The following is a 25939-nucleotide window of genomic DNA, read 5'->3' as shown; positions in this document are numbered from 1 at the left end:
TATAATATTAATATAATTCAATGTTATATGAATTTTATTTGTGGCCTGGAAGCCCAATCTGCCTATTTGCACAAAGGTTATGAAATTATTATTGGGGGCGATTTTATTGCCAAACTACGGACAATGCAGATAGAAAATGAGTGTAATATGTTGGATAACAATGGTATTGGACATGATTATTATTCCCAGGGAGAAGAGATGGCAGGCACTTTTCCTATTGATCAAGTCACTTGACCTGACCAATGTGAATGAATTCTGGGATCCTAATTATCATGTTAAGGCCACTTTTGAAACGGGAGAGTATTCCTCAACTTTTGATTATATTTTTGTTATCCACAATTTGTTGGCCAGGGTCTCTAGAGCAGCTATTGTCACAAGTGTCTATTGTGACCATAACCCCTTAAGACTAAATGTATTTCTACCAGGGAGGAGGGGAGAGCCAAGAGTGTGGTGACTGATTCATTAATGGTCAATACCCCAGCTTTGCTCCTGGTTGGGAGAAATGTTGACATGAATATTCTTTTGTCTAAACTCTGTTTGAACCATCTTCCCTTGGGTGCTTAAATGTCTTAAAGCCTACGATGATCACTGGGTGGTGACCAACCGATTTGTTGACCTGAATTTACCTCTAAAGGGTCTGCTCATGAAACTAAGTAGAGCAGGGTCTCAGAAGGCTAAATGGTTTGATCAGCACTGTAGGAAGGCCTCAGTGTTCCTACACCTGGGACTGAAAGGAGATACCCAGAGACCCATGTGAAATACAAAAATGTAGAGTGGAATATAAGGACACTTTATGGAACAGGAGTAAAAATCTACAAACCAAATCCTGGGGGAAACTGGTCAGGGCATGTAGGGCCTTTTGGTTGGAGGCCAACAGCATCAAAACTGTGAGTGCTAAATCTAACACTGTTATAACTACATCAGCCTGGAACCCTGGATTGACCATTTCAAAGAAGTGCAGGGGCCTAGCACCCCTAATAGATATGATAAGGAGAATGTGGCATAACCACTAGCCCTGGAATTTACTATTGCCGAGGATATGAGGCAATCAATAAGAGTGCTTCTAACAAGGCTTTAGGACTGGATGGTGTGCCCTTGGACCTCTCAAAATCGTTACCGAAAATGTCGGCCCCCGTTTTGTGCAACTGTTTTAATGCTGGTTGTAAAGTGGGGCTTCCACAGTTCTGGCACAATCCTGTTAATATGCTGATTTTTAAAAAGGGAAACCCTCATTCGCCAGGGTGCTAACGGCAAATATGTTTGCTGGATTCAGCTGTGAAGCTGGTGGGGAGAGCTGTACTAGAGCATCTCTTAACCTGGCCTAGGGCGATGGGCACGCTGTCAGAGGTATTGTATGGGTTCTTTGAGGGCCTTTGCACTATGGACCAATTCTTAAATTTATATCTATTGATCAGTAAGTATAATGTTGCAAAGCAGGGCATCATCCGCCTAGCCTTCATGGACCTTTGCTGTGCTGGATATCTCCAGCCCGGCAGCTGTTACCGCCGTGGCAGTCGGAGTGGTACATTGGCGGGTTGGCTTCCGCCAACACGTCAATGTCGTAATATGGCAGTAAGTCCTGCCACATTAACGCCAACTGCTTGGGTCGTAATGACCCCCTTTGTGTCCGTTATGTGGACTTTGGGCTTGGCTACCAAATAAATGAAAATTTTATTATGAGTTGCAAGCCTACACAGCACAAGATGCAGGACATATTTTTACAAGGACATCCTGTTGCCAGGACTCAGGACTTTTCAAGTTTGGGTGTAGTCATGGATGCAAGGGGAAATTGGAGACCTTGTATTGCTAAAGTGCGTCAGAAATTTTTAAACTTGGTGTGGTGTATCTTTATTTGACCAACCACATTGGGAAAAACATGTAGCCCCATCCTGGATGTCTATAGGAGAAAATACCTCCCAGCCTTTACATGTAGCTCAGGAATTGGAGGATATTAAATTATAGATCCCCTTCAAGGTGAGTGAAAACAAGGTGTCCAGGTGAGTCTTGGGTGTTCCACTTGCACGTTTTACTTCTATTATGAATCATCAGGAGTTTGGGATGAATTATGTTGAAGATGTTATCAAGCTAGCCCCCTGTGGTGTTTGATTTGGGCATACCTACATGCTTCGCTAAATATCAACAACTGCCTCTTATGTGAGAAAGGCCTGAGAATCCCCTGGATTAACTATATCAAGTCAGAATTGACGAAACTGTGTAGGGTGATTCTCTAACCCAACTACTATACCTAAAACTGACTTGGCCTGGGTTAAAGCAACATTCAATTCAAGGTTGCGAGCCCTTAGAAAGGAGCTTGAACTTAGGAAACCGATTGTTAGGGAGAATATGGAGGTGCACAGTTCTCTAACCCTGGAACCATATTTGGAATGGATTGATAGTTCCTGGGACAGACTATTATTACCTAGGCTCAGGCTCGGAATCGTGAGGTGGCACCTTTGCTTCCCATTGGACAATTTGAGTCATCCAAAGTATTTGTCTACATGATGAATCCTCCTCACAAAGACTGCTGCATTTTACTTTCATCTGTCAATTTTGTATTGATTTTACCAGAAGGATTTTAATTCCTATTATTAGGGAGCGTTGAATGATATTGGGTCGATCACGTGGTTTACATTTTTTTTTCTATTTTTCAACCTTTTATTGATATTGGCATTTTATACTGGATTGCTTCTAATTTCCTGTTATTTGATATCCACACTTTATTTGAAATTAATTTTTATTTAAGAAGGAAACCTATATGCCCTTTTGCTCCAACCTCATACTAGTAGAAGAAAGGACTTATTGTGATCTGAATTATTCCTGTAAGATGTGACTGTGGTACTCTGTGGCACTGTGGCTGTTTATTTTTTTATAGGTGTGTCTATCAGTTGGTGTTTTTGTTCCTCTTTTTAAATAATTTCAATGTAATGGACTGTTGGGTGCATAATTGTGTTATGGTTTTAAGTGTTCTGTGGCTACTTTTCTAACCAAAATAAAGTGAAATTGAAATGAGCATCATCTATCTAAGTAAAATACTCAGGGGCTCATTTACAAGGTCATTATGGAACACTGTGCCACCGAAGCATCATTTTATTTCACACTTCGGCGGCACAGTGTGCTGACCCTTCTTTGCAAGGCCATGCAAGGCCAGCTTGCATGGCTTTTAATGATCTTGTAAATATACCCCCCCCCCCTTTCATGCATAACACTGTGTTCACCCATGGAATCCAATGGAATCTGATGCATTATCAAATTTACAAGTCTGGGAATGCGTAAAATTCCTACTCCACCTCAGGGGAGGTGTTAAAGTGCTGCAAAGGGGAGAAATAACATTATTTCTCCTTGTTTTTTCCTCTTTCTTTGTGTGCTGCTATCTACAGCACACATAGAAGTAGGAAAACGCCATTAATGATTGTTTATGTGCAGAAAGATGTTACTTCCTGCACACAAACAATTGTCTCTGCAACGTAGGCACCCTTGCACCATGGTGCAAAGGAGCCTGTGTTGGCGCGTGGCAGCAATTTATGTGCCAGCACAGGGGACAAGGACAGGAATGCAGCGTATCTTATAGATACGGTGTATTCCTGCATTTTTGTTTTGCTGCAGGGCAGCCCAGCGGCAAAAATTAGTAAATGAGGGCCTGAATAAGGTGTGTCTATTGGCACTTTCTGATTTCACTGCTAAAGGAAGAGCCAAATATATTTTTCAAGACTGTTCTGCCATGAAGATTATGAATCTGCGTTTTGAGTTTCTTTATGAGTCATGGCACACATCTAACTTAATCCAGAAAAGAGCTCTAGAGGGCCAAGGAAGTGTGTGAATAGTCTTGACTAGCAGCCCTGTCGCGTTTGCTTTTTTTGACTCCAAATGAAGCATATTTTTGATCCGCAGGTCTTTGTAACTGCCAGAAACGTTCAGAGCGTCGAAGAGATCGTCTGGTGGTTTTGAGAGATTGTTTTTAAGATTAAGCATACTTTTCTAAACTTGATCCTGGCATCCACGTGTGCAGATGTGGGCCATGGAGTGACATGTTTGTATTTTCTCATGCCAGAAAAAAAAGTAGTCTCAGAACGGAGAACTGCTTTCAGGGGCTCATGCTTAGATCTGGTTGCACCAATAATTCCCATAATCGGTGCATAACACAAGCACTGCTTGAACAACTGGGCTTGAAGTTCAAAGATTGCAGTTATGGATTACGTTTTTTAACAAGTGGAGCAGTAATCTTGCAGTAGACATTGTGCGTGCAATGTGGAAAGATGTGGAGGTGTATTCAGCCAAAGGCCCAGCGATTTTACTTCAGGTAGGTGTCTGAAATAATGTACTTGATGTCTAATTAATAAAGCATTGAAAATCATTAACTCTTTGCAAGAGAATTAATTCTGTTTTTGTGGGTTAAGTGTCAGGACGTCATTGGACATCAAATTTTAAAGTTCCCTTAAGCATATTTTCAAGATGAGGGTGTCTTAGCACCATTGGATTCTTAAGTAGAGTTGGTTATCATCTGCATGTAAGTTGACTGCAATACTCTACTCCTCGAAAATAATTATTGGCTCCATACAAATATTAAAAAGGTTGGGGTTAAAATTTAGCCTTGACGAGAGAAAAAATGTTATAGAAACGGGATTGGAAGCTGAGTTGCCGAATTTCAGTTAGTGGCATGCAATCGTACTTCCATCGTTTGTTATAAAGAATGGCTGATAACATGCCAAGTACCTGACTTTTCAGATTTGACCAGGGCTAGTGCAACCAGATAACCCCCATCGTTGCTTTATTCTTCTAACCACTACAACTAAGATTATTCTTTCAAAATTCATATACCGACTTCTACATATGGACTTTTGTTGTTATGGTCTTGTTTTATTTATAGAATTATAAACTGTTATTCTTTTTGCGTTGTTTTCACTGTGTTACTGTTTGAAGTGTTGCACAATTACTTTACATATTGCCTCTCAAGTTAAGCCTGTGCCTGTGCCAACCTACCAGAAGGTGAGCACAGGTCAAGTTATGCTGTGTATCTGATTACCATTACTCGGAATGGGGCTTCTGCTTGGACAGGGTTCATACCTCTGCCTACCAGGAACCCAAGGGCATATTTACAAGGAGCTTGCACTGTTGTTGCGTCTTTTTTTTTTTAATGCTTTGGTGATGCATTTTTTGTTCCATATATACAAGGCCACGCATCAAGCCCAAAGTGTCAGTTTTTGTAGGCCTGCATCAAAAAATATCTGTGCTGGAACCGGCTGTGGCATGCAGTTTATTGTGTATGCAGGGTAGGTGTTCTCTGTAAAAACCCTCTTAGAACTGGCCCCCAGTTTTTCAATGTGTGATGCATCATTTAAATGTGTCACGCTAAGCCTGGAATGTGCCAAAATTCCTATGCATCTGTAACCCAGGCATAGGAAATGATGCATTATCTTTGTAATAGGAATCTGACCAGCCGAAATCACTTAACACACTGTAATAAGTAATAAAATCACATCCCCTCAACCAGTAGTAGGCCTACACACGTAGGACCCCTTGAACAACCTGGGATCATGGCATCTGCAATATTATCATCCACTGCAGCAAAGTGATGCTGTCTACTCCATGGAAGCCATACTTCATACTTGTCTGTATTGTATCGAGGACCAATGTAATCTAATATATGGTGTGTTATTATGCATTTCACACTCTGTTAGGTTGGTCCCCACATATTAGGCAACTTGCATTAGTCAAACTGACGCATCACATATGTGTATTTTTAGGGGGGTTTATATGTTTCTATTCCTTTAGAAAGGCTGTATACGGTGCAACCAAAATTGGCAAAGGACAAGAAAAAAAACAAAAAAAAGAATCAATATTTAAATTCAAATGTGCAGCCTAAGACTAAATAGACACAATACACATCCTCAATGCCTCAGGATTCCTCCGCCAAGCATGATCACAGAACAGACAATAAATCAAAGATTATTCCATTTCGCCCAGCCAGCTGGTAATAGGCTGCCAAATCCTCTGTCTCCTTTTTCGCATTTCTCCCCCTTGCATGTATATAAACTAATTTCCAGATTAACTACTGCTAAGAGTCTAGATCTCCATTCTGTAAATGCTAGGGGGCCCGTACTAATCCAGCCAGATGTTATGCACAATCATACCACTCCCATTGCTATGAATATAAAGTAAATATCTCTCTTCACATACTCCCCACCAGCCTCAGCATTGACAACCCCCGGCAATACCATCACCGGAGTAATCCGTATCTGTTCTCCTAAAACCCGACTATTAATAATGGTGATATGTCCCAGAAATGGAGCCGGAGTAGGACATTTATAAAACATGTGCACCCTTTTTTCCTGACTGCGCCTGCAGTGATGACAAGTACTGCTAGGTCTCCTGCCCCATTTATAAAGCTTCAGTGCGGTATAATATAAATCAATATGGTTTTCAAATGTTGACTCTCTAACCCGGCTCTCAACAAGGTTTTCCTCCCAAAATCAGAAGACTGTTGTACTAATAATTCTCATGTGCCAAATCTAGCTTCCCACTTGGCAATGGCTGAGTCTAGGTGATCAGGGAGTACTTGAAATAACATATGTTGTCCCAATTCTAGCCCCCTTGTCAACAGCTTCTACGAAACAGACACGACCAACCAGAGATTGATTCTTACATGACTTGATGAAAAAATCCCTGATCTGGAGATACTTATAAAAGTCGACCCTAGTCATTCCTGAATCTCGCTAAAAGAGCACAGCTGATCTCCTTCAAACAAATCTCTGAACATTGTAATCACATACTGTGCCCATCTTCTATTGATTCCATCATGAAAGATACCAGGTAGCACCGGTGATCCCCATAAAGATATATAATAATTAAGACCGCCATCCTAGTCCACTGCACGTAGAATCCTGCAACCCGCCCCAAACCACCGTTTCTCCTCTCCAACCCAAGACCAACCAACCTATGCCCCCACTTCCTGCCACAGCCACCCACCCAGCCGCTAAGGGCAATTGGACCAATCAGGTCCGTTGATGGTGAGTCATCCGCCTCCATTCCCCAGACTCACTATTGAAACCAAACATAAATCATCCCCAATAATATTAGCCTGTTCCAACACCGCCCCCGCCCCCAAATACCAGAACAACCCACAGGTCTTAGCAGTTTCTTTGCCTCCCTCTATGGTTATCTCAGTCAGAAGATTTATCCAATGTCAATAATATTGCCAGAATAAAAATTTCTAAAACTGCTTCATCCCCTCATCCGGCAGTCAACCTACGAAGGAACTCCTTCAATCTTGATTTCTGAAGTAAAGAAATGCACCTTTTCACTTGACCACCCTTCTGCTGGAAAGGATGAATCATCTGTCTTAGCTGCCAACGCCTTTCTACTGTGGCATGACAAAAATCAAGCCTAATGACAAACAAACCCGGTTATACATGTGCTAATCCGATCTGGAGGGACCAGTTCAAATACTGCCTGCTGAAGTATGAAGTTCCCAAAGAGTACCAAGACTCCCCTTGGCTTGCCACCAGCAAATAAATGTCGGGCCTTTTGTTTGAAAGGAAACCTGTGAGGTTGTTGAACCTCCATGTCCCAGTTCCAGTGGCCTAATTCCGGAAATGTACTTTTGAACAATCCCAATAAATATTTGAGGGTGTCACATCCCTCGACTCCCTCTGCAACCCCCAACACTTTTAGGTTATTACACCTGAGTCTGTTCTCAAAATCTTCAAGTTTCCAATGACTGTCATTAAATTGAGATTCCAGTGCCCCCATCCTCTGTCAATTGATATCAGCCTCAGAATCCTGGGCCACCACTCTATTTTCCACCTCTGTCCTTCTTTGTGAAAACTCAGAGAAAGCTTTAGCCACATTGCGAACAGCCCCCGCAGTCTCCTATTAGCTGTTTGGTGTTTGGGCCCTCCCACTATCTGCCCGAGTGTGTGTGTATATATGTATATATATATATATATAGTATATATATAGAAATATTTGAGGCAATATACTTTGGTATATCACCTCGAATGTAGCCCCTTCCATATAGTTAAACACCCCAGATCCTTTCTTTCCAAACATATGACCTTCAAGGTCAGTTATGGCAGTATGGTCCCATTTTAGCCAGCCCCTAGACCAGTTGTTGATCTAGCCTCCTGCTGAGGCTTCTTCTTTCTGACCATTAGGGAAGCCTCTGGCCCAGAAACTTCAGGGACTGGGTTTTCATCCCTTACATCAGTGGTACTCAGGTCACTCAAAACACTCTCCAGGGTGTTGTAGTTTGTCTCTTGCTCTAGGCAAGACTGCTGGTTTAAGGATGACAGTACTTATGTTTGTAGGCGACTAAGCCAATTCTACAACAAATCGCAACTGTCATCCCAATCTTCGCGGCTCACAAGCAGCTCCTCACCAAAAACCCAAACAGTAAAAGGTGATCTGTGGCAGCCTTTACGCAAGGACTCAAGAGTGTGACATCTCAGTGAGTGTTTTGGTTAAATGGAGATTACCCCTTTCTCACACGAGCAACATGTCTCAAGCAAACACAGGCAATGAAAGAGATGCAGTAAAGTTTTCAATAGGTTTTATTTAACAAAAAGCTGCATGGGCTGCAATGATTAGAATAATGAACAATGCAAGAAACAGAATGGTAAAGACAAGAATTATTAATACAAAGACCCCCACCATCTTGCAATGACTTGAAGTGACATGAGATGTAAAATATGTCCTAATACCCTAATAATGTAAACCTAATCTCTAATCTAATAGAGTACTAGGTATGTTAAACCTAATCTGCCAATGCCATGTCCATGAGAAGAACCCCCAACCCTTGTTACCCCGGAATGAGGTCTCTAGCTCAGACTCCGTAGGGACAAGAAGACTGGGTCAGCGTCAAGGCGACGTGCAGCATCGATATCAGCTATGGCATCTGGTTGTAATCCCTCTGTCTATCTGTCTAAGTGAGGTACATTTATACAGATCTCCTCGGACCCCTAAAGTAGGTCTGTTCCCAAACAATAGATAACAAGACATGGTTGGGACGGTAATTTATATAAACAATTTCCTTGAAAGCTTGAAGAGGGAAAGTACCTAATGTGAACACCTACAGTTTGTTTATCTTTGTCGCTTGATATTGACGCCTTGGCGCGGTGGCACTGATAATGTGAAACTAAAACATTGGCCTCACTAGAAACAAGGCAGCCATCTTAAAAGATATAGTTAAATAAATGCGCTAACACAGAGCATGCTAAGTAGGGTAAAAAACACTAGGTGAGAGGGGCACGAGTCTGCAAGCCAAAGACTAAGCTAAGCCCTGTTTCCCATTAAAACAAACCAAGATTTACTACAAGGGAACTCCTTGTTCCACTTCCACTCCCCCCCCAAAAGATCCAATGTCCTCTGACTGAGAGAGAGAAAGAATGCTACTCCACCTCCGTGTCAATCATAACAATTTGTGGAAGTAGCCTCCAAGATCAACTATAGGTAGTTTATCCTTTCCTCATAGCTCAAGAGTAGTCTGAGTTCGAATGGCTCCTTGTTGAAATACACCAAATTGTATGTTCTCTGCCATAGCCTCACATGGACTCTCCCCTCAGCATTTTATGCTTTTCACCAATTTGCCCAGGAGAGCCTTGCCCCTAATCTCCAACTTTTCCTCCATTTGAACCACTCTGCAACTATTTTGACTATTATGACCTGCTTGACCAGCAAGTTCATCAGGAGCTTCATTCTCAGATCCCCCTCCAAGATTCACTTGATCTGTCAACTTGGCCTCCTCATTGTCAATACTCACTGTGGCAGCATCCATTTGGGCAGGTGATATTACTTCAGACCCAGATGCAGCCTGCAAAGGAATGCTGGTCACTTTCAAACTGGCAGAAGGGGGGTCAGGTTGGGTCTCAGGCATCCAGTCAACTCCTTGGATATGTCTCCCAAGGCCTGGGTTGAGTCCCGGGCATGTCTCTTAAACAACTCAGCTGCTGACACTGTTTTTACAGCCCTGGCAACACAAGCAGCACTGCTTAGCCCCAGGGTCACAAGAGCAGTTTGGCTGTCATCCTGTTGCAGGGGGCCTGTTCTGCTAATACGCACCCTGCCCCTCCCATGTTCTACCACAGCAGGATGGGGATTAGGGGCTCAAACAGCCTTTGGAGCAATCCTGAGCACCAATGCAGCTCCTGCCTCCAGTCAACACCACAGCTAAGGGTCCAGCCAATCCTTCCCCAAGGGAACCAATGGTATGTCCAATCCTGATATATGGAGAAAAATGCATCAGACTTCAATTTCGATAGCTGCCAAAATCATCTTTGAGTAAGGAAGTAAGGGGACAGAACAGACGAGCATGCCAATGTTGAGTCCGGAAGAAAGGGAGGAGGACTAAACAGCAGACTTACACAGCCGCCATCTTGCCCCAGACCGGCCTACATGGTTTTGACGCATTGATGAATTTGCACTTGTCGGAAGTCCAACTTCATCAATACACCACTTTTGACCCTGATGCGTTGCGGCATCCTTCCATTGGACGTGTCAGCATTTCTGATGCATCATTGGTACCCTAGGAGACCCCTATGGGACCCTACAAATACGGAGCATCCATGGAATCTTAAGCTATCTTGACCCAGCACAATTTTGTTTGAAACATCGCTGTGTTAGCGCAGCAATGCGTCATTCCTTGTAACTATGCCCCCCAATTTCTAACACCTTGGAATGAGCCTAAATGCTACAACTTCTCAGGTGAGGCATATCAAGGAGAAATATATTTATTTCCCCTCATTATTTCCTGTTTCTGTGTGTGCTGCATCCTGCTGCACACATAGAAAGAGGAAAATGCCTCAAAAGCAATCCTCCTTACAACACAAGCACCTTTGCACCATGGTGCAAATGTGCCTGACTTGGCACTTGGCTTCCAGTCAGGTGCTGATGCAGTAATTAAGGTAGGAATATGACATATTCTTTTAAATATGGAGAATTCCTGCCCTTTCCCTTTGATGCAGGACAGCAAGGTGACTTGCTGCACTGAATCAATTTGCCATAAATATGGCCCTTACTGCAAATCTAAGAGCTGCTGCTTCTCTCTAAAGTTTTGTTTTAAAAAATAGGTGTTTGAAAATACATTATAGTTTCATCTAAAAACTACAATGAACCAACCACAATGTCTTTAATGGGCACTTGCTTGTAGCCTCATTGTCACTGACATGAATAGGACATTGACAGCAATGAAATAACAAAGTGCAAGCATTACTGTACCTTTTCTCTCACTATCCTTTTTAAGAATAAAACATGCCAAAGTGTATTCCTCTTCATGTATTTCCTATTTCCTAGAACATGCCCTTTTTATCCAAAGGCTATATTACAAAATTATAGTGAAATGCTTTTTATCATGAAAAGGTTATGCTTTTTTATTACTTTCTTATATTACCTATTGACTGCATTTGAAGGTACATAGGGCCTCATTTACAAACCCCTAGAGGCACACTGCACCACCGGAGAGTTATTGTTTTATTCTCCTGTGGCTCAGTGTGCCAGTCCTTTTTCACAAGGCCACGCAAAGCCGCCTTGTGTGGCTTTTCATGGTCTTGTGAAAATGTACCCAATCCACGCATAACACTGTGTGAAAGGGGCATTCCATAGGTTTTGCTTGGGGTGTTCCCATGCAACACCCATGGAACCCAGAGGAATCTGACTCATTCTCAGATTTACAAGTCTGGGAATGCGTCAGATTCCTACGCCACCTTGGGAGTGGTGTAAGAGTGATGCATCAAGGAGAAATAAAGGTATTTCTCCCCATTGCATCACTCAAACGCATTCTACAGCACACATAGTAAGAGGAAAACACTTCTTGTGATTGTTTTAGTGGAGGAAGGTGTCCAATGCTGCACAAACAAAAAATCATCCCCACAAGCAGGCACCCTTGCACTATGGTAAAAGGCTTCCCCTGCACACAAATAATCATCCCCACAAGCAGGCACCCTTCTTCTGTGGTGCAAGGCTGCCTACATTGGCGCATGTCAGTAATTTGGGGGCCAGAGCAAGGGGAGAGGACTGAAATGTGCATTATCTTGTAGGTATGGTGCATTTCTGTCCTTTGACAGTGGCATAAGGCAGCACAGTAAGGCACTTGCTGCACAGCCCAGCAACACAGGCATTGTAACTATGACCCATAGTGCCACAGCGGTAGCCGTGACTGTGTGTATGAAACAATAAACATGTTACTTAATTACAGATTTGTGGAGGAATGCCTGTTTTCCTTTTCTGGCAAGAAAAGACAAAAATGTAAATGTTCTAAACAAGACTTTATAAAGGGAAGGGTATTTAGCTTTATGAAAGTTCATACAACCTGAGAAAATTAATCAATCAGGATTATAACCACCAAAAGATGAATGCAATTTCTATTCCCGGCACTTCATTGTCAAGTGTTAGTACTTCAGCTATAGATTCGATTGATTCTGCTAACGGTAACACTAATAATAAAAGACTTATAACTTGTTTTTAAAAAAAATAAATGCAGCCTGTAAGCGCAATGCCCCTCCGAAGATGGAAAAGGAAAAAGAAGAACAACAAGCAAGAAGAAGGAAAGGTGCAAAGCAAGAGTAAACAAGGACATTCAGTGCAATCAAATGAAGGGAAATCAAATGAAGAGAAATCGCAGGGAATAGCTTCAGTTATCACTAATTATTTAGATAGTTTATTTACCTTATCTGATAACATGTTAACGAAAGATGAAATGCTGACTTTGGAACAAGGCCTCTGTATTGACCCAAGAGCCATTGTGATTGTAATCCTACAAGGAAAGGCATCTTAAAGATCTTAGGACATTTAAGTTGGCCAAGTAGTGCAGTTTAAAGAGTGTCAATCCGACAAAAAGCAACACCACCTACCTACACAACTACCCCCCAAACAAATGATATAGAGATTTTACAGGCAAGATTTGAACTTTAATAATCGCAAAAGTGTTGATAGTAGATTTCAGAAATACTTTCATTTTGAATTTACCAAGTGATGAGACTGGCGTATTTAATAAAGTTGCCATTAAAAGCTTGATGGAACATAGGAGATGACCTTTTTGTAAATAAAATAATACATCCCGGATGGCAGTCATACTGTCTTTGAAGAATGACAAATTAAAATTTAACCATCTGATAAAAGTGGTGACTTAGCAATCATGAACAGAACATAAATATTGAAGAGGCATGCAGACAATTGAATCATGACAACTACTATTGCAAGATAGATATAAAAAAAAGCAAAAGCGACAAGCATTTATTTTTCTAAACCTGAGTATTTAAAAGACAGAGGGGGTCATTGCCACCGACCACGGGAGCACCGCCAACAGGCTGGCGGTGCTCCCACGAGCATTCTGACCGCGGCGGTTCAGCCGCGGTCAGAAGCGGCAAGTCGGCGGGCTCCCGCCGACTTACCGCTGCTCGGGGGAATCCTTCATGGCGGCGGAGCGCGCTCCGCTGCCATGAGGATTCTGACCCCCCCTACCGCCATCCTGTTCATGGCGGGAAAGCCGCCATGAACAGGATGGCGGTAGGGGGGGTCGCGGGGCCCCTGGGGGCCCCTGCCGTGCCCATGCCAATGGCATGGGCACGGCAGGGGCCCCCGTAAGAGGGCCCCGCAAAGTATTTCAGTGTCTGCCTTGCAGACACTGAAATACGCGACGGGTGCCACTGCACCCGTCGCACCTTCCCACTCCGCCGGCTCGATTACGAGCCGGCATCCTCGTGGGAAGGGAGTTTTTCCCTGGGCTGGCGGGCGGTCTTTTGGAGACCGCCCGCCAGCCCAGGGAAAAACTCATAATACCCTCCGCGGTCTTCTGACCGCGGAGCGGTATAATGGGGGCGGAATTCTGGCAGAGGCCTCCGCCGCCCGCCAGAATCAGAATCACCCCCAGAGGCTTGCTTGAGTTTGAAGAGTCCTTATATCTCTAACAGGATTACCCAACACTTCCAAACCTCTAGTTTCATCCCAAAATACATACATGCACCACTAGTCTAACAGGTAGACCAAGTGTGTCACCATACTATAGCTTTATAGAAAACACTTCAAATTACATAGATCATTTCATCGAACCATATACTCAAGGTTTGTTCTCTTATGTGAGAGATAGCACTAAATGCAATACTTTATTACTGTGGCTCAGCACTGAACTCTTTGAACAGAAATGTACCCAGCAATTCAAATTTCACAGCTGGGATCTATGGCACAAAAGGCCTCACTTACAAGCCCTTTCCACCACCGCTGTGTCATTTTTTTTTACACAGCAGTGGTACTAGCAGTGCACCTCACCGCTCCATATTTACAAACTGAATAATTGGGCCCAATGCGTCAGTTTGTAAAGCCCTGTGTCACATTTTACCTGCGCCCAATATAATGTATGCAGGGTAGGTGTTCCCTTGGAGAAAGCCACGTAGAACTGATGCAGTGAAATTTACATCTTTTTCATTCAATTACTCCACTGCATCGAAATTTTACGGCCTGCTTGGGGCAGGCATAAAGTTGATGCAGGACTTGTTCCTAAGGGACTCTCTTCGCATTTCTGGGGTTGCATCAGTTTAACAACGCAACTCCCGTAAGGCATCAGTTTAGCGCCAACAGATACATCAGAAATCCTGACGCATCTGTGAAAACGTGCACCATGGAGCTCAGTATTGTAAATACAGTGCATCCATGGTGTTGTTGGGGAATGTGCAGCAGGTACAAGAAATCTGCGTCAGATTCTTGTAAGTGAGGCCCTAACTTTGTCAATACTTTTAAAATTATTTTAAAACAATCTACTCTACATGTATAGTATGTCTTTTTATGCAATGATTTTAATTAATTTTATGCATAAAAACTTACTTGAATTGGAACCGCTGAAAGCATGCCTAGAATTAAGGGTATCCATTTCATAATGATTAATATTCATGTAATAAAGTCAATATGTGTATTGATTGTGACATGGGCATTCAAACCAGCTGACATGTCCTACAACTTATATATATACATCTTTTGGAGCACACTAGAATTTATTTGAAAATATTCAGGTATAGTTTAGAGAATCACATTTTTCTTTTTGGTGATACCTTGTACTGGCAAATAAGAGGTGTGGTCATGAACACCTATAGCCCCCCATCTATGATAATTTGTATATAGCAGTTGGTCTGATCTAATACTGTATCACTGTTCACAATGAATAATAGCTAAAATAGATAGACAACCTGTTTGCGATTTGATGACACTATAAAGATATGGCTGAGGAGTTCCTGTGGAAGTTAAATGACAATGGACTTCCATTGCAAGATACATATACTTTGAGTCATCAGATTACATTCTACTTAGATCTAGAATAGGAGATCACTGATCGACAGCTGTTCCACAATGCAACAGCTGTTAGCGGTCTTCTGCATGCCGGTAACAAACAGCCCTACAATTGAATTGAAGAATATAATGACATGAGCTCCTCAAAGCATACAGAAACGTCAACAACAGTCCCTTGACCATGAAAAATGTTGCAAAAATCTAGGGGCAGAAGTTATCATGAACATGTACTAGTTGAGGCTGTTAAGAAACTCATTATGGTTGATCAGAAAGATTGACTCATTACAAAAGATAAAGACAATCATGACTCTGAAGAACTCCATAGATACATTACCAGTGCAGCACTCATTAAAGTTTGGAGCATTCTGAGAAAAATTGAATAAATGACTCACAAAAAAGATAACTACAAAAGAAAATATGACCCAACCCCTACCATAGGTTCCAAAAATCTAGATCTTTAAGAGACTACTTAAAAATAATCTCCTTGACTAAGGGAAAGAAATATGTGGCACTTAGGATTATTTTAGATGCTGCTAATACAAGTCTTGTAAAAAGAACTATGAGAATGAAGTATATACCACCCCTGGCAGCAAAGTGAGTGGACCTATAACAAAAAAATATCTGCAGTGCTCCTTATACAGTACATATTTTAGAGTGCCCTTGCAAAAAGTGGTATGTCAGAAATACTATTTTCACTGAAAAACACTTTTTGAAACACCAGATGGCCATTCCACTGAGGATAAAAATGCTCATTTTTTCCATATATTGAGCAGTATCATAAGAATCATCAGTGAATTGCCAGTATATTTTGAGATTGTTACTTTTGAATTGAAAATCGAAGATGGCAATGGGGAACTGAAGTTGCAGAAATTAGAAACAAACTATATTATCTTATTAGACACATATTTTTGGTGGTTTGAACACTGATGAAGAGAAGTCTATGAACTTAAGAGGATGATACGTCATTTATACAAATTGAATACTGTAGATTTGTTATATATGATGCAAATGTTAATGTTTCACTTTTTCCATATGTGAGTTGAATTGCTTTAATAGCTAGAGGTGAGCTCAGTACTGGACAGAAGAGAGATATTGATATTAAATGCCATGGGCATATATACTGTAATAATTGGTTAATACACATCTGGAGATTATTTGTGAGTTTAATTTATAACAATTTCATGCACAATTCCCAAGTTTAGCTAGAGAGCAGATCCTTTATAGAGTATTGTACAGCACCAGCGACACTCTAAAATCTGCTCAACTCAAATGTTTGTTTTTAGCAGAATTTATAAGCATAGGAATAGAATAGTTCCATCCACACTGGGCTAGAAAGGAAGCTGCGCTCCACGTGAGTTCTCTGCTTTGTTTTTGCATAATTTATGCAGCACTTTAAGCCTGAAAGGTTATTTCTTTGACTTATACTGGGTGCTCTCTTGTCTTCAGACAAAGCTAAACTTTGCTGAAAAGCTGTATTGACAGCAAAACATGTGTCATGGTTTGCTTTTTTTAGTCTTGGTTGACTTGGATGGCATTTTACCAATCTAAAGCTGTAATATTGTGCCTGGAGTGGTAAAGGGTTTTTGTCATTTTACAGTTCTGCATGGATGGCACTAGCTAATTCTATACTTATAGGCTTTGCTGAATACATGGCAAAATAATTTGTCCCTTTCTGACACAGTTGTTTTTAAGACTGCAGTGGAGAATACAGATTAGTTAAGGTATTGGAGAATGGGTTAAAGCTGTTTTGTATGACGATTTTTCTCACTAGACGTAAGTAAAGAATAAGATTAACAATGACATTACTATAGCAGTTAATGCCCTTAAGTTAGAAACCAAACTAACCTCGCCTATAAACACAGTTTGTTATTTTTTAAGAACTTGATGTAGTTCTTTACAGGTTTCACTGTGTAATTTTAAGTATTCTAGTTTGTAGTCATGTTCCACTAGTAGCAATAGTAGTCAATGTAATGGAATTCCTTTTATATTATGTGCTACTAGTCCAGTCAGAGCAGTAACAACACATGATAAGTTTGAATTAGTAATTTTACGGATGTAAGCAGCTATAATGTTTATAAGGAAACGTTTTCAGTTACCAGCCTAGCCTAAGATATATTGCAATGCACACTCAAAAGTTGTACATGTACATAAACCATGATAATGTTCAAGCCCCTTTTCTACACGCTTCTGAATATGTTTGTATATTTGAAATGATTCATTATTCAACTTGAACATAAGGTAATCTACATTTCCTTTACAAGTTTGCATATAGTAAGTTCTACCTCTCTCATAGTGGCAGTAGCTTCATTACCAGTATTTGGTTGTCCAATTGGGTCAGCTGGAGTAATATTGGAATGATTATTACTTGATACAGTACTGCTCAATATTTCAGAATCAATGTATTTTTCTTCTGAAATTTCTTGGTCCAATATTTGTTGGTACAGCTGAAACTCTGGTATTGTAATGTGTACTTGTATGCATGAAAAGATTCCACCTAGGATGTAGATCTTCCATTTAATTCTTCCTCTTGTTGCCATGGTTTAAAAAGCAGTAGAAGTACTACACAATATAATTCTTTATCAGCATTATTTTCATATGTAAGTCTTTGGTGATTAATTACTGCAGGTTTGGAATGACATATCAAGCACATTGCTAAATGTTCCAATAAAGGACTTCTTCTGTTAGATAGTAAGTGACCAACATATCAATTTTAAGAATGTTTTTGTTCCCTGGCTCAAAGTGAGCAAAATATTCATCAAGAGGATGATAATCCTAAACTAAGTAATGTGATGGACCAGGACTTGGCATATAAACTTGAATATTTTAAAAGGTCACACCCTCATAGTTAGTCAAATCTCAGTGAGATATCATTTGAAGGCAAAATCAATATAGCAGATATCTCTTCCCATAATTCCCTCATATCAGTTTCTTCTGCAGTAGTAATATATGAAGTGACATAACATGCCACGTCAAAAGACGTATCAGCAACAAATTGTTGTCCATGATAGCATTCAACATATGTAATACTAAACAGCTGTAGTCATTGATGTGCTGTGATGCTTGTCCTTTTTTTTTTGCTTATATGTATTTTTAGGAGAATTGTCTGTGATTACATGCCTGAAAGAAGACATCAGATTGTTCATTCTTCCTTTATTTAGAATTTGTCTTGGAAAATCAAAACAATATGTGGTGTAGAGTTTGGGTTTGTTTTTAAATTTATGTAAGCAGTGACTTTCACATTAATGAGTCTGAAATTTCAGAACTTGTTTAAATAGTTTTTTTTCTTTAACACATGTAACATATTAATCAGTTAAGGGAGGAACAGATTCATTTTGGTCAAAGCCAAACTGAGGTGCATCTCTTGCTTGGCACTTTTTTCTCCAAATCAACGACCTCTCCCAAAGGATGTTTTTTGCTAATTAAGTACTTACTTAAAGGCAACATCTGTAAGACCTAAAGGTATTCAGCACAACTCAAAGTGAGAGATAGCAAGTAGGTGGTCCCAAATTCCTCAACATACATCTTAGCTCTTATTGCCTTCAGAACCAATATTCATTCATACCTCGTTGACATGCCATAAAATAATGAAGTTATATTCTAGCTTGTATTCTAGGTTTTCATCATTAGTTTCCACATTTTATGAAATAATCTTTAGCTGTTAAGTTATTAAATCCAGTTTGCATCACATGAGCAACAGCAGGCAACATCACTGATAGTTCACTCTCATGTGAGAGTAACAATGTAAGGAATGTTCTGTTGAAATGTGGATCTTATTAATATAGTCTTGTGAAACAGTATTTCAGAAGCAGATATTTGAACATGACGATCATCATATGGCCCTCCTTTTCTTGTTGTAAAGAAATGTGGATAACAACTAGCCTCTAATGTTTTTTTTTCCCAAATACTAACTGGATGTCCTGTAGCCTCTCTCATTTGATACAGATCTAATGCATCACCCATCATATCTCTAGAATGCATTAGTTGAACACTGTAATGCTCATAGATTAGCTTTGAATGTTCTTTATTATTGTTTTCAAACTGGCCAATTTGGTTCTCATATCTGAATGCGAGCTCTGTGGTAGACATGAAGTCAAGAAGCTCCTTAGTTTTGTAGTGGATACTGTTTTGAACCAAATGGTATGAAATGGCATCTTGTGTTTTACTGATGCCTATTAATTCTTGTCAATTCTTTTGTCTTTTGTTAGGACTCCATCAACTATTACAATGTAAGGTTCTTCTAATTTGCTCTGCACTTCCAGAGTTTGAATGTTTTTTTTGTTCTTCTGCAGCAAATGCATACTTTATTTGGAATTTCAGAAATGGTATCTTAAATTTTCAGGTATCCAATTCTTAATTTTTCAGGTCCATAATTGTATTTTCCTTTGTATTTTGGAAGTATACAATATCTGGACATACAGAATTTTCTGATACACCACCAAAGTATTGTGATTGTACATTCTGGGAAATTCAGAGGACCTTTTGTGGATTCGAGTGTAGTAGTACATGATTAATTTTCTGCAATTATATTGCTGGTTCTTTAACAAAGTATAAAGTCATAAGTTGTACCAGTTGTCTTGTACTTGAATGATGAGTTGAAAGTATTTTAATGTCACGGAAAGTTGAATTACACATCTAATTTTGAAGACAGCCTAAGAATGTCCTTGTTGGTATTATTTCTAAATGGGCAAGTGTCAATTTTTTATAAGATTTTTATTTTGACTTGGGGGAGTGGTTTGTTAGAAGTAGTGAGAAAGGCATGTAGATTTTTATGGATTTATTCTGAATCTTACATGTAAAAGTACAATTCCATTTGTTCACAGAATGTTTTGTGCATTTGTCCTGAGAGTGGTCCTTAGACACTTTCAGTATAGTTGTAATTTTTTTTTTCTAAGCCTTCCACAGACCAATGCAGCACTTCATAACAAAAACCTTCCTCAGCCACTGATAGGACCTAATTAGTGCATGGATGGTAATCCTCTTGATGAAAGTATGGTTCTTTACTTGGGGTGTGTCTCCAACAACCTCAAATGTATTACAAAAGTTAAATGAACTTAGTTTTTTTCTAACATAATTTATATTTACTAATTAAATGTGGGAGGGGTTTCATCTGTTTCATAGTTAAAATAAATAGTTTGCTTTCCACAGCGAACACTTTCTAAACAATGGCCCTCATGAAGATCCTGGCAGTCGTTGATAAAGTGGTGGTAATACTGCCAACAGGCTGGCGGTAAGTACCGCCAAATTATGACCATGGCGGTGATATCTCTGAAATACAGCCAATGCACTACACCGACCGCCAGGGCAGAAACAACAGTAACCACGGCGGTAGTGGCCTACAGCTCCTACTCAGCCCCTGCACCCTCCGATGGCTGCACTGTGGTGGTTGTGGGAGACTCCTCCTCAGCCTGTGCACCCTCCGATGGCTGCACTGTGGTGGTAGTGGGAGGCTCCTGCTCAGCCCCTGCACCCTCCGATGGTTGCACAGTGGTGGTGGAGGTTGTAAGAGGCTCCTGCTCAGCCCCTGTACCCTCTGATGGCTGCACTGTGGTGGTGGTGGCAGTGGGAGTCTCCTGCTCAGCCCCTGCACCCTCTGATGGCTGCACTGTGGTGGTGGTTGTTGTGGGAGGCTCCTGCTCAGCCCCTGCACCCTCCGATGGCTACACTATGGTGGTGGTGGTAATGGGAGGCTCCTGCTCAGCCCCTGCACTCTCCGATGGCTGCACTGGTGGTGGTGGTTGTGGGAGGCTCCTGCTCAGCCCCTGCACTCACTGATGGCCACACAACCACAGCTGGCGGTGGGGGCTCTGTGACAGCTGCTGGTGTAGGCTCCTTCCCCTTTCTGCTGGCTGGTGTAGGCTCCTTACCCTTTGTGATGGCTGGTACAGGCTCCTTCCCCTTTCTGCTGGCTGGTGCAGGCTGCTTCCCCTTTTTGATGGCTGGTGCAGGCTCCTTCCCCTTCTTGATAGCTGGTGCAGGCTCCTTCCCCTTTTTGATGGCTGTTGCAGGCTCCTTCCCCTTTCTGCTGGATGGTGCAGGCTCCTTCCCCTTCAGTATTTGTGGCCTGGAATCCTTTCCACCATGAGTATGTGCTGATGGAACAGGGCCTGTGGACTGTGTGGCTGAGGTGCTTGGCTGGGTTCTTGATACCCTGGCCATAGGCACAGGATGTGATAACGGGTAGGGAAGAGGTCAATGGTGGAAAAGAAAAGCTTTTTAGGGGCATTGGGGTGGAAAGTGGGAGAAGAAATGGGAGTGGAGGATGAGGGAGTGGTTGTTGGAGGTGTTTGTCTGCTGGATTTGAGTGCAGGTGCATGGGTTGTATGCTGTTGTGAGGCGGATGACTGTTGGGTGTTTGAGTGCTTGCGTTTGTGTACTTTAGGAGGTGGGTGGACAGACACGGTAGGAGAGGACATAGGGGACGTGTGCATGGATTTTGTGGAGGTGCCTGATGATGCAGGTAGTGGATGGTGATATAGTGCATGCAGGTGTCAATGTGGACTTACCTGGGTGGGAGGTGGAGGAGGAGGAGGGGGAGACAGTGGAAATAGTGCATGTTGTTGTGTCTGCAACTGAATGGTGTTTGTTTGAGTGCCCGTGGGATGAAGTGTGGTGCTTGTGTTTGCCTGTGACACTCTTGGGTGTTGTCCTGTGTGCATGCTCGTCTGGCTGTGTTCTTGGGATGGGTTGGGGTTGAGGAAAATGGGACTGGGAAGTGGAAGATGGAGGGGGGACGGTTGAAACAGGGACAATGGCTGCCATCAGAGAGGAGGCCAGTGCCTGGATCGATTTCTGTTGGGCCGTCAATCGAGTGTATATGCCCTCCAGGAATGCATTAGATTGTTGCATCTGGGCCTCCAGCCCCTGGATGGCATTCACAATTGTCGATTGCCCTACATAGATGGATCTCAGGTGGTCAATAGCCTCCTCACTCAGGGGAGCAGGGCTCACTGGGGTGGGCCTGTGGTGCCTGGGGCGAAGGAGATGCCCACCCTCCTAGGTGAGCGGGCATGGGCAACTCGCTGAGGGGCTACTGGGAGGGCGGTACTGGTACGGGGTGGCAGCTTTACCTGTAGCTGGGGTGGTCACAGAGGTATCCGCCATCACCAGGGAGCTCCCATCGGAGGAGGTATCAGAGTCTAATTGTCCCCTCCAGTCTCTACCGTGGTGTTCCCCTCGTACTCCATCCCACTGGTTCCCTCCTCATTGGTGGACTCTGCCTCCTGGCCCCTGTGGGATGCAGCTCCCGACGATGTTGGTGCATCTGCTCCTCTGCCAGATGATGCTAAGGCACATAAGGACAGGATGACAAAACAAGAAAGGAGGGGACAGAGACAAAGGATACACTGGGTCAGTGACGGCACCAACACCACCGTTGGCGTACACATCACCCTCACGAACAGGGTACAGGCCTAAGCCCTATGCATTGCACTACCAGTGATATTGCTAACCACCAAGGCATGAGGAGGAGCACACACCGCCAACTGCAGCACACCTGGGACCCACGCAGCCCTGACCAGTAGTGGATGCTTACAAGTTAGGTAGGCAGTATTTCCCTTTCAGACCCTTAGCCACCAGAGGACCTACACTGCTATGTCGGGCCTGACCCACTGACACACACCCACCACCTGGATACCACCCCTCCAGCCGATTCATTCAATGATGGCCACTGTATTCAGCCCCTTGTGGCTGCTGTGATGCCCTCAAGCGCCCATCCAGGTCTGAATAGGCCACCTCCAGTATGTGGGTCATCCGGGGGGTCAGGGCTCGATGGGCACCCCTTCCTCATTGGGAGGCCATCCCCAGCTGGGCCTCTGTGGTCTTCCATGCCCAGCGTCTCAGGTCCTTCCACCGTTTGCGACAGTGGGTGCTCCGCCTGCCATAGAACCCCAGGGTCTGCAACTCCTTGGCGATGGCACACCATATACCCTTCTTTTGATGGGCTCTGACCTGAGGAGGCAATGCAGACTGGAGAACACCATTAGACAAACAGTCCAGCCAGTAACACAAAAGGGCCACCATACCTGTTTCCATCACTATTGGCACACATAGCCCAGCACTCAGTGTGTACCTAGTCAGGAGGACATCCCTCCCCCTTACACAATGCCATCACACACACCTCCATACATTCATGCCACATGCATTGTGCGCACAGTGTACTCACCTGTTGGTCTGGAGGCCCATACAGCAGTCCATATTAGTTTAGGACCCCTACAAATCAGTCTCTCCAACTCCTCAGAAGTGAAGGCTGTGCCCCTTTTCCCAGTCACACAGGCCATGGTAGGTTCCAGACACAGGTCACAGCAGCTCATGCAGTGTAGGTCTCCTCCTATGAAAGGTCAGGAAACAAGTGAGGAATCTGGTAGAAAATAGCAGTCACGTACGCGGCGGTGCATACTGTCACCTCCAGTGTAGATCACCATTGGCCACTGTACCCCATAGGGCCCAATTTTAACCAATGATGAATTGGATGGTGGGTCCCGACCGACTCCCGCCATGGCAAACAACGTCAGCGGCATTACCTCACTTCCACCCGTCCCTCCACACAGGACACGCGGACGCCATTTCAGGGTGGGCAGGCCTATGGAATAATGCTGCATTACAGGAGAAATAGGCACATACTGGACATATCACACTGACACATTACGGGGGTTATTCCAACTTTGGAGGAGGTGGTAATCCGTCCCAAACGTGACGGATTTACCACCAGCCGTATTACGAGTTCCATAGGATATAATGGACTCGTAATACGGCTGGTGGTATATCCGTCACTTTACTGTCACTTTTGGGACGGATTACCACTTCCTCCAAAGTTGGAATAACCCCCTACATGTTTACAGATTGCAGACTACTGTCGTGGCTCCATTGTTCAGTTTGTGACAGCCTTCTCACTCTTTTGTCCCTTAGATTCTTACTGCAGCAGATGAATAGGAGATGGAGACATACCCCAGTGTACATACCCCTGGTGGACTTGGCTACACTGGAGGACAGGCACATAATACTCACCTATAGACTGGACAGGGCCACAATCACAGAGCTGTGTGCACAATTGGAGCCTGACCTGATATCTGCTATCCGTCATCCCACTGGGATCCCCCCTCTTGTGCAAGTGCTATCAGTTCTTTCCAAGTGACAGTGGGCTTGGCATCAGGAATATCACAGTCAATGTTCTCAGTAGTGCTGACAAGAATGTTGTCTGCCCTGATAAAACACATGTGCAGCTACATTGTTTTCCCCCAGGTTGAGGATTTGTAGTGAATCCTAGTTTGTTTTAATGGGATAGCAGGAGTTAGCATAGCCACTGGCTTGTAGACTCGTTCCCCCGTCACCTAGAGACTTTTAACCTACTTAGCTTGCTCTGTCTTAGCCCATTTAATTATTTATTTCTTCTAAGATGGCTGCCTTATTTATAGTTAGGCCACTTGTTATGAGTTTCATTATCAGTGTCACTGCGCCAAGGCGTCAAAATCAAGCACCAAAGACAAACAAACAGTAGGTGTTCAAACTTAGGGATTTTCCCTCTCTATACTTTCGAGGAATTGTTGATATTAATTGCCGTCCCAAGCATGCCTGTTATCTATTGTTTTGGAATACACCCACGTCAGGGGACCTTGTAGATCTGTATAAATACATCACACTTTAGACAGATAATCAGAGGGATTCCGACCAGAGGGCATCGCCACCATCACTGATACTGATGCTGCAGTCGTCTTGACGCTGACCCAGTCTTCGTGTCCCTACGGAGTCTGAGATAGAGACCTCATTCCTAGGTAACGAGGGTTGGGGGCTCCTCTCATGGACACAGCTTTGGCAGATTAGGTTTAGCAAACCAAGCTCTCCTTTAGGTAGGAGGTTAGGCCTATTCTCATTAGGGTACTAGGGCATATTCCATCTTATATATATACCTCTTTCATGTATTGCAAAATGGTGGGGGTCTTCATAACAATGACTCTCTTCTTCACAATACTGTTACTTGCTATATTCATTATCCTAATCATTGCAGTTCATGCAACTTATCGCAAATTGCAGTTATGTTAAATAAAAACTATTATAACTTCACTGCATCTGTGTTATTGCCTTTGTTTGTATGAGACATAACATATCTGTGAGAAAAGGGTAATCTCCGTTCAACCACGACATTCCCTGAGATATCTTATTTTGAGTCCATGCGTAATCGACTGCCGTAAATCACCTTTTTACTATAGTGTTTCTGGTGAGGTGCTGCTAGTGAGCCGATAAGGTTGGGACAACAGTTGCGACTTGTTGTAGGAAAGACTCAGTCGCCTACAAACAAAAGTACTGTCATCCTTAAACCAGCAGTCTTGCTCAGAGCAAGAGTCCAAACTACGACAGATTTGGCCACCCTTGAAGGCAGAGTTTTATGCAATGGGTCATATCCCCAATACAATTGGGGTGATTGACGGAACACATATTGCATTTGTTCCCCCTCGCCAGAATAAACAGGTGTTCAGGAATCATAAGAGTTTTCACTCTATGAATGTGTAGATGGTGTGCTTGGTGGACCAGTATATCTTCCCCGTCAATGCTAAATATCCTGGGTCAGTGCATGATGCCTTTATCCTGAGGAATGGCAGCATCCCAAATGTGATGGCCCAACTACAGAGGCACAGGGTGTGGCTAATAGGTGAGCCCTAGTTCCCACCCAGTATATGTTTGT

This window comes from Pleurodeles waltl, chromosome 5 (assembly GCF_031143425.1).
Source record: "Pleurodeles waltl isolate 20211129_DDA chromosome 5, aPleWal1.hap1.20221129, whole genome shotgun sequence".
In the NCBI taxonomy this organism is placed as follows: domain Eukaryota; kingdom Metazoa; phylum Chordata; class Amphibia; order Caudata; family Salamandridae; genus Pleurodeles; species Pleurodeles waltl.
The sequence above is the reverse complement of the archived record's forward strand: the minus strand, read 5'-3'. Positions refer to the sequence as shown.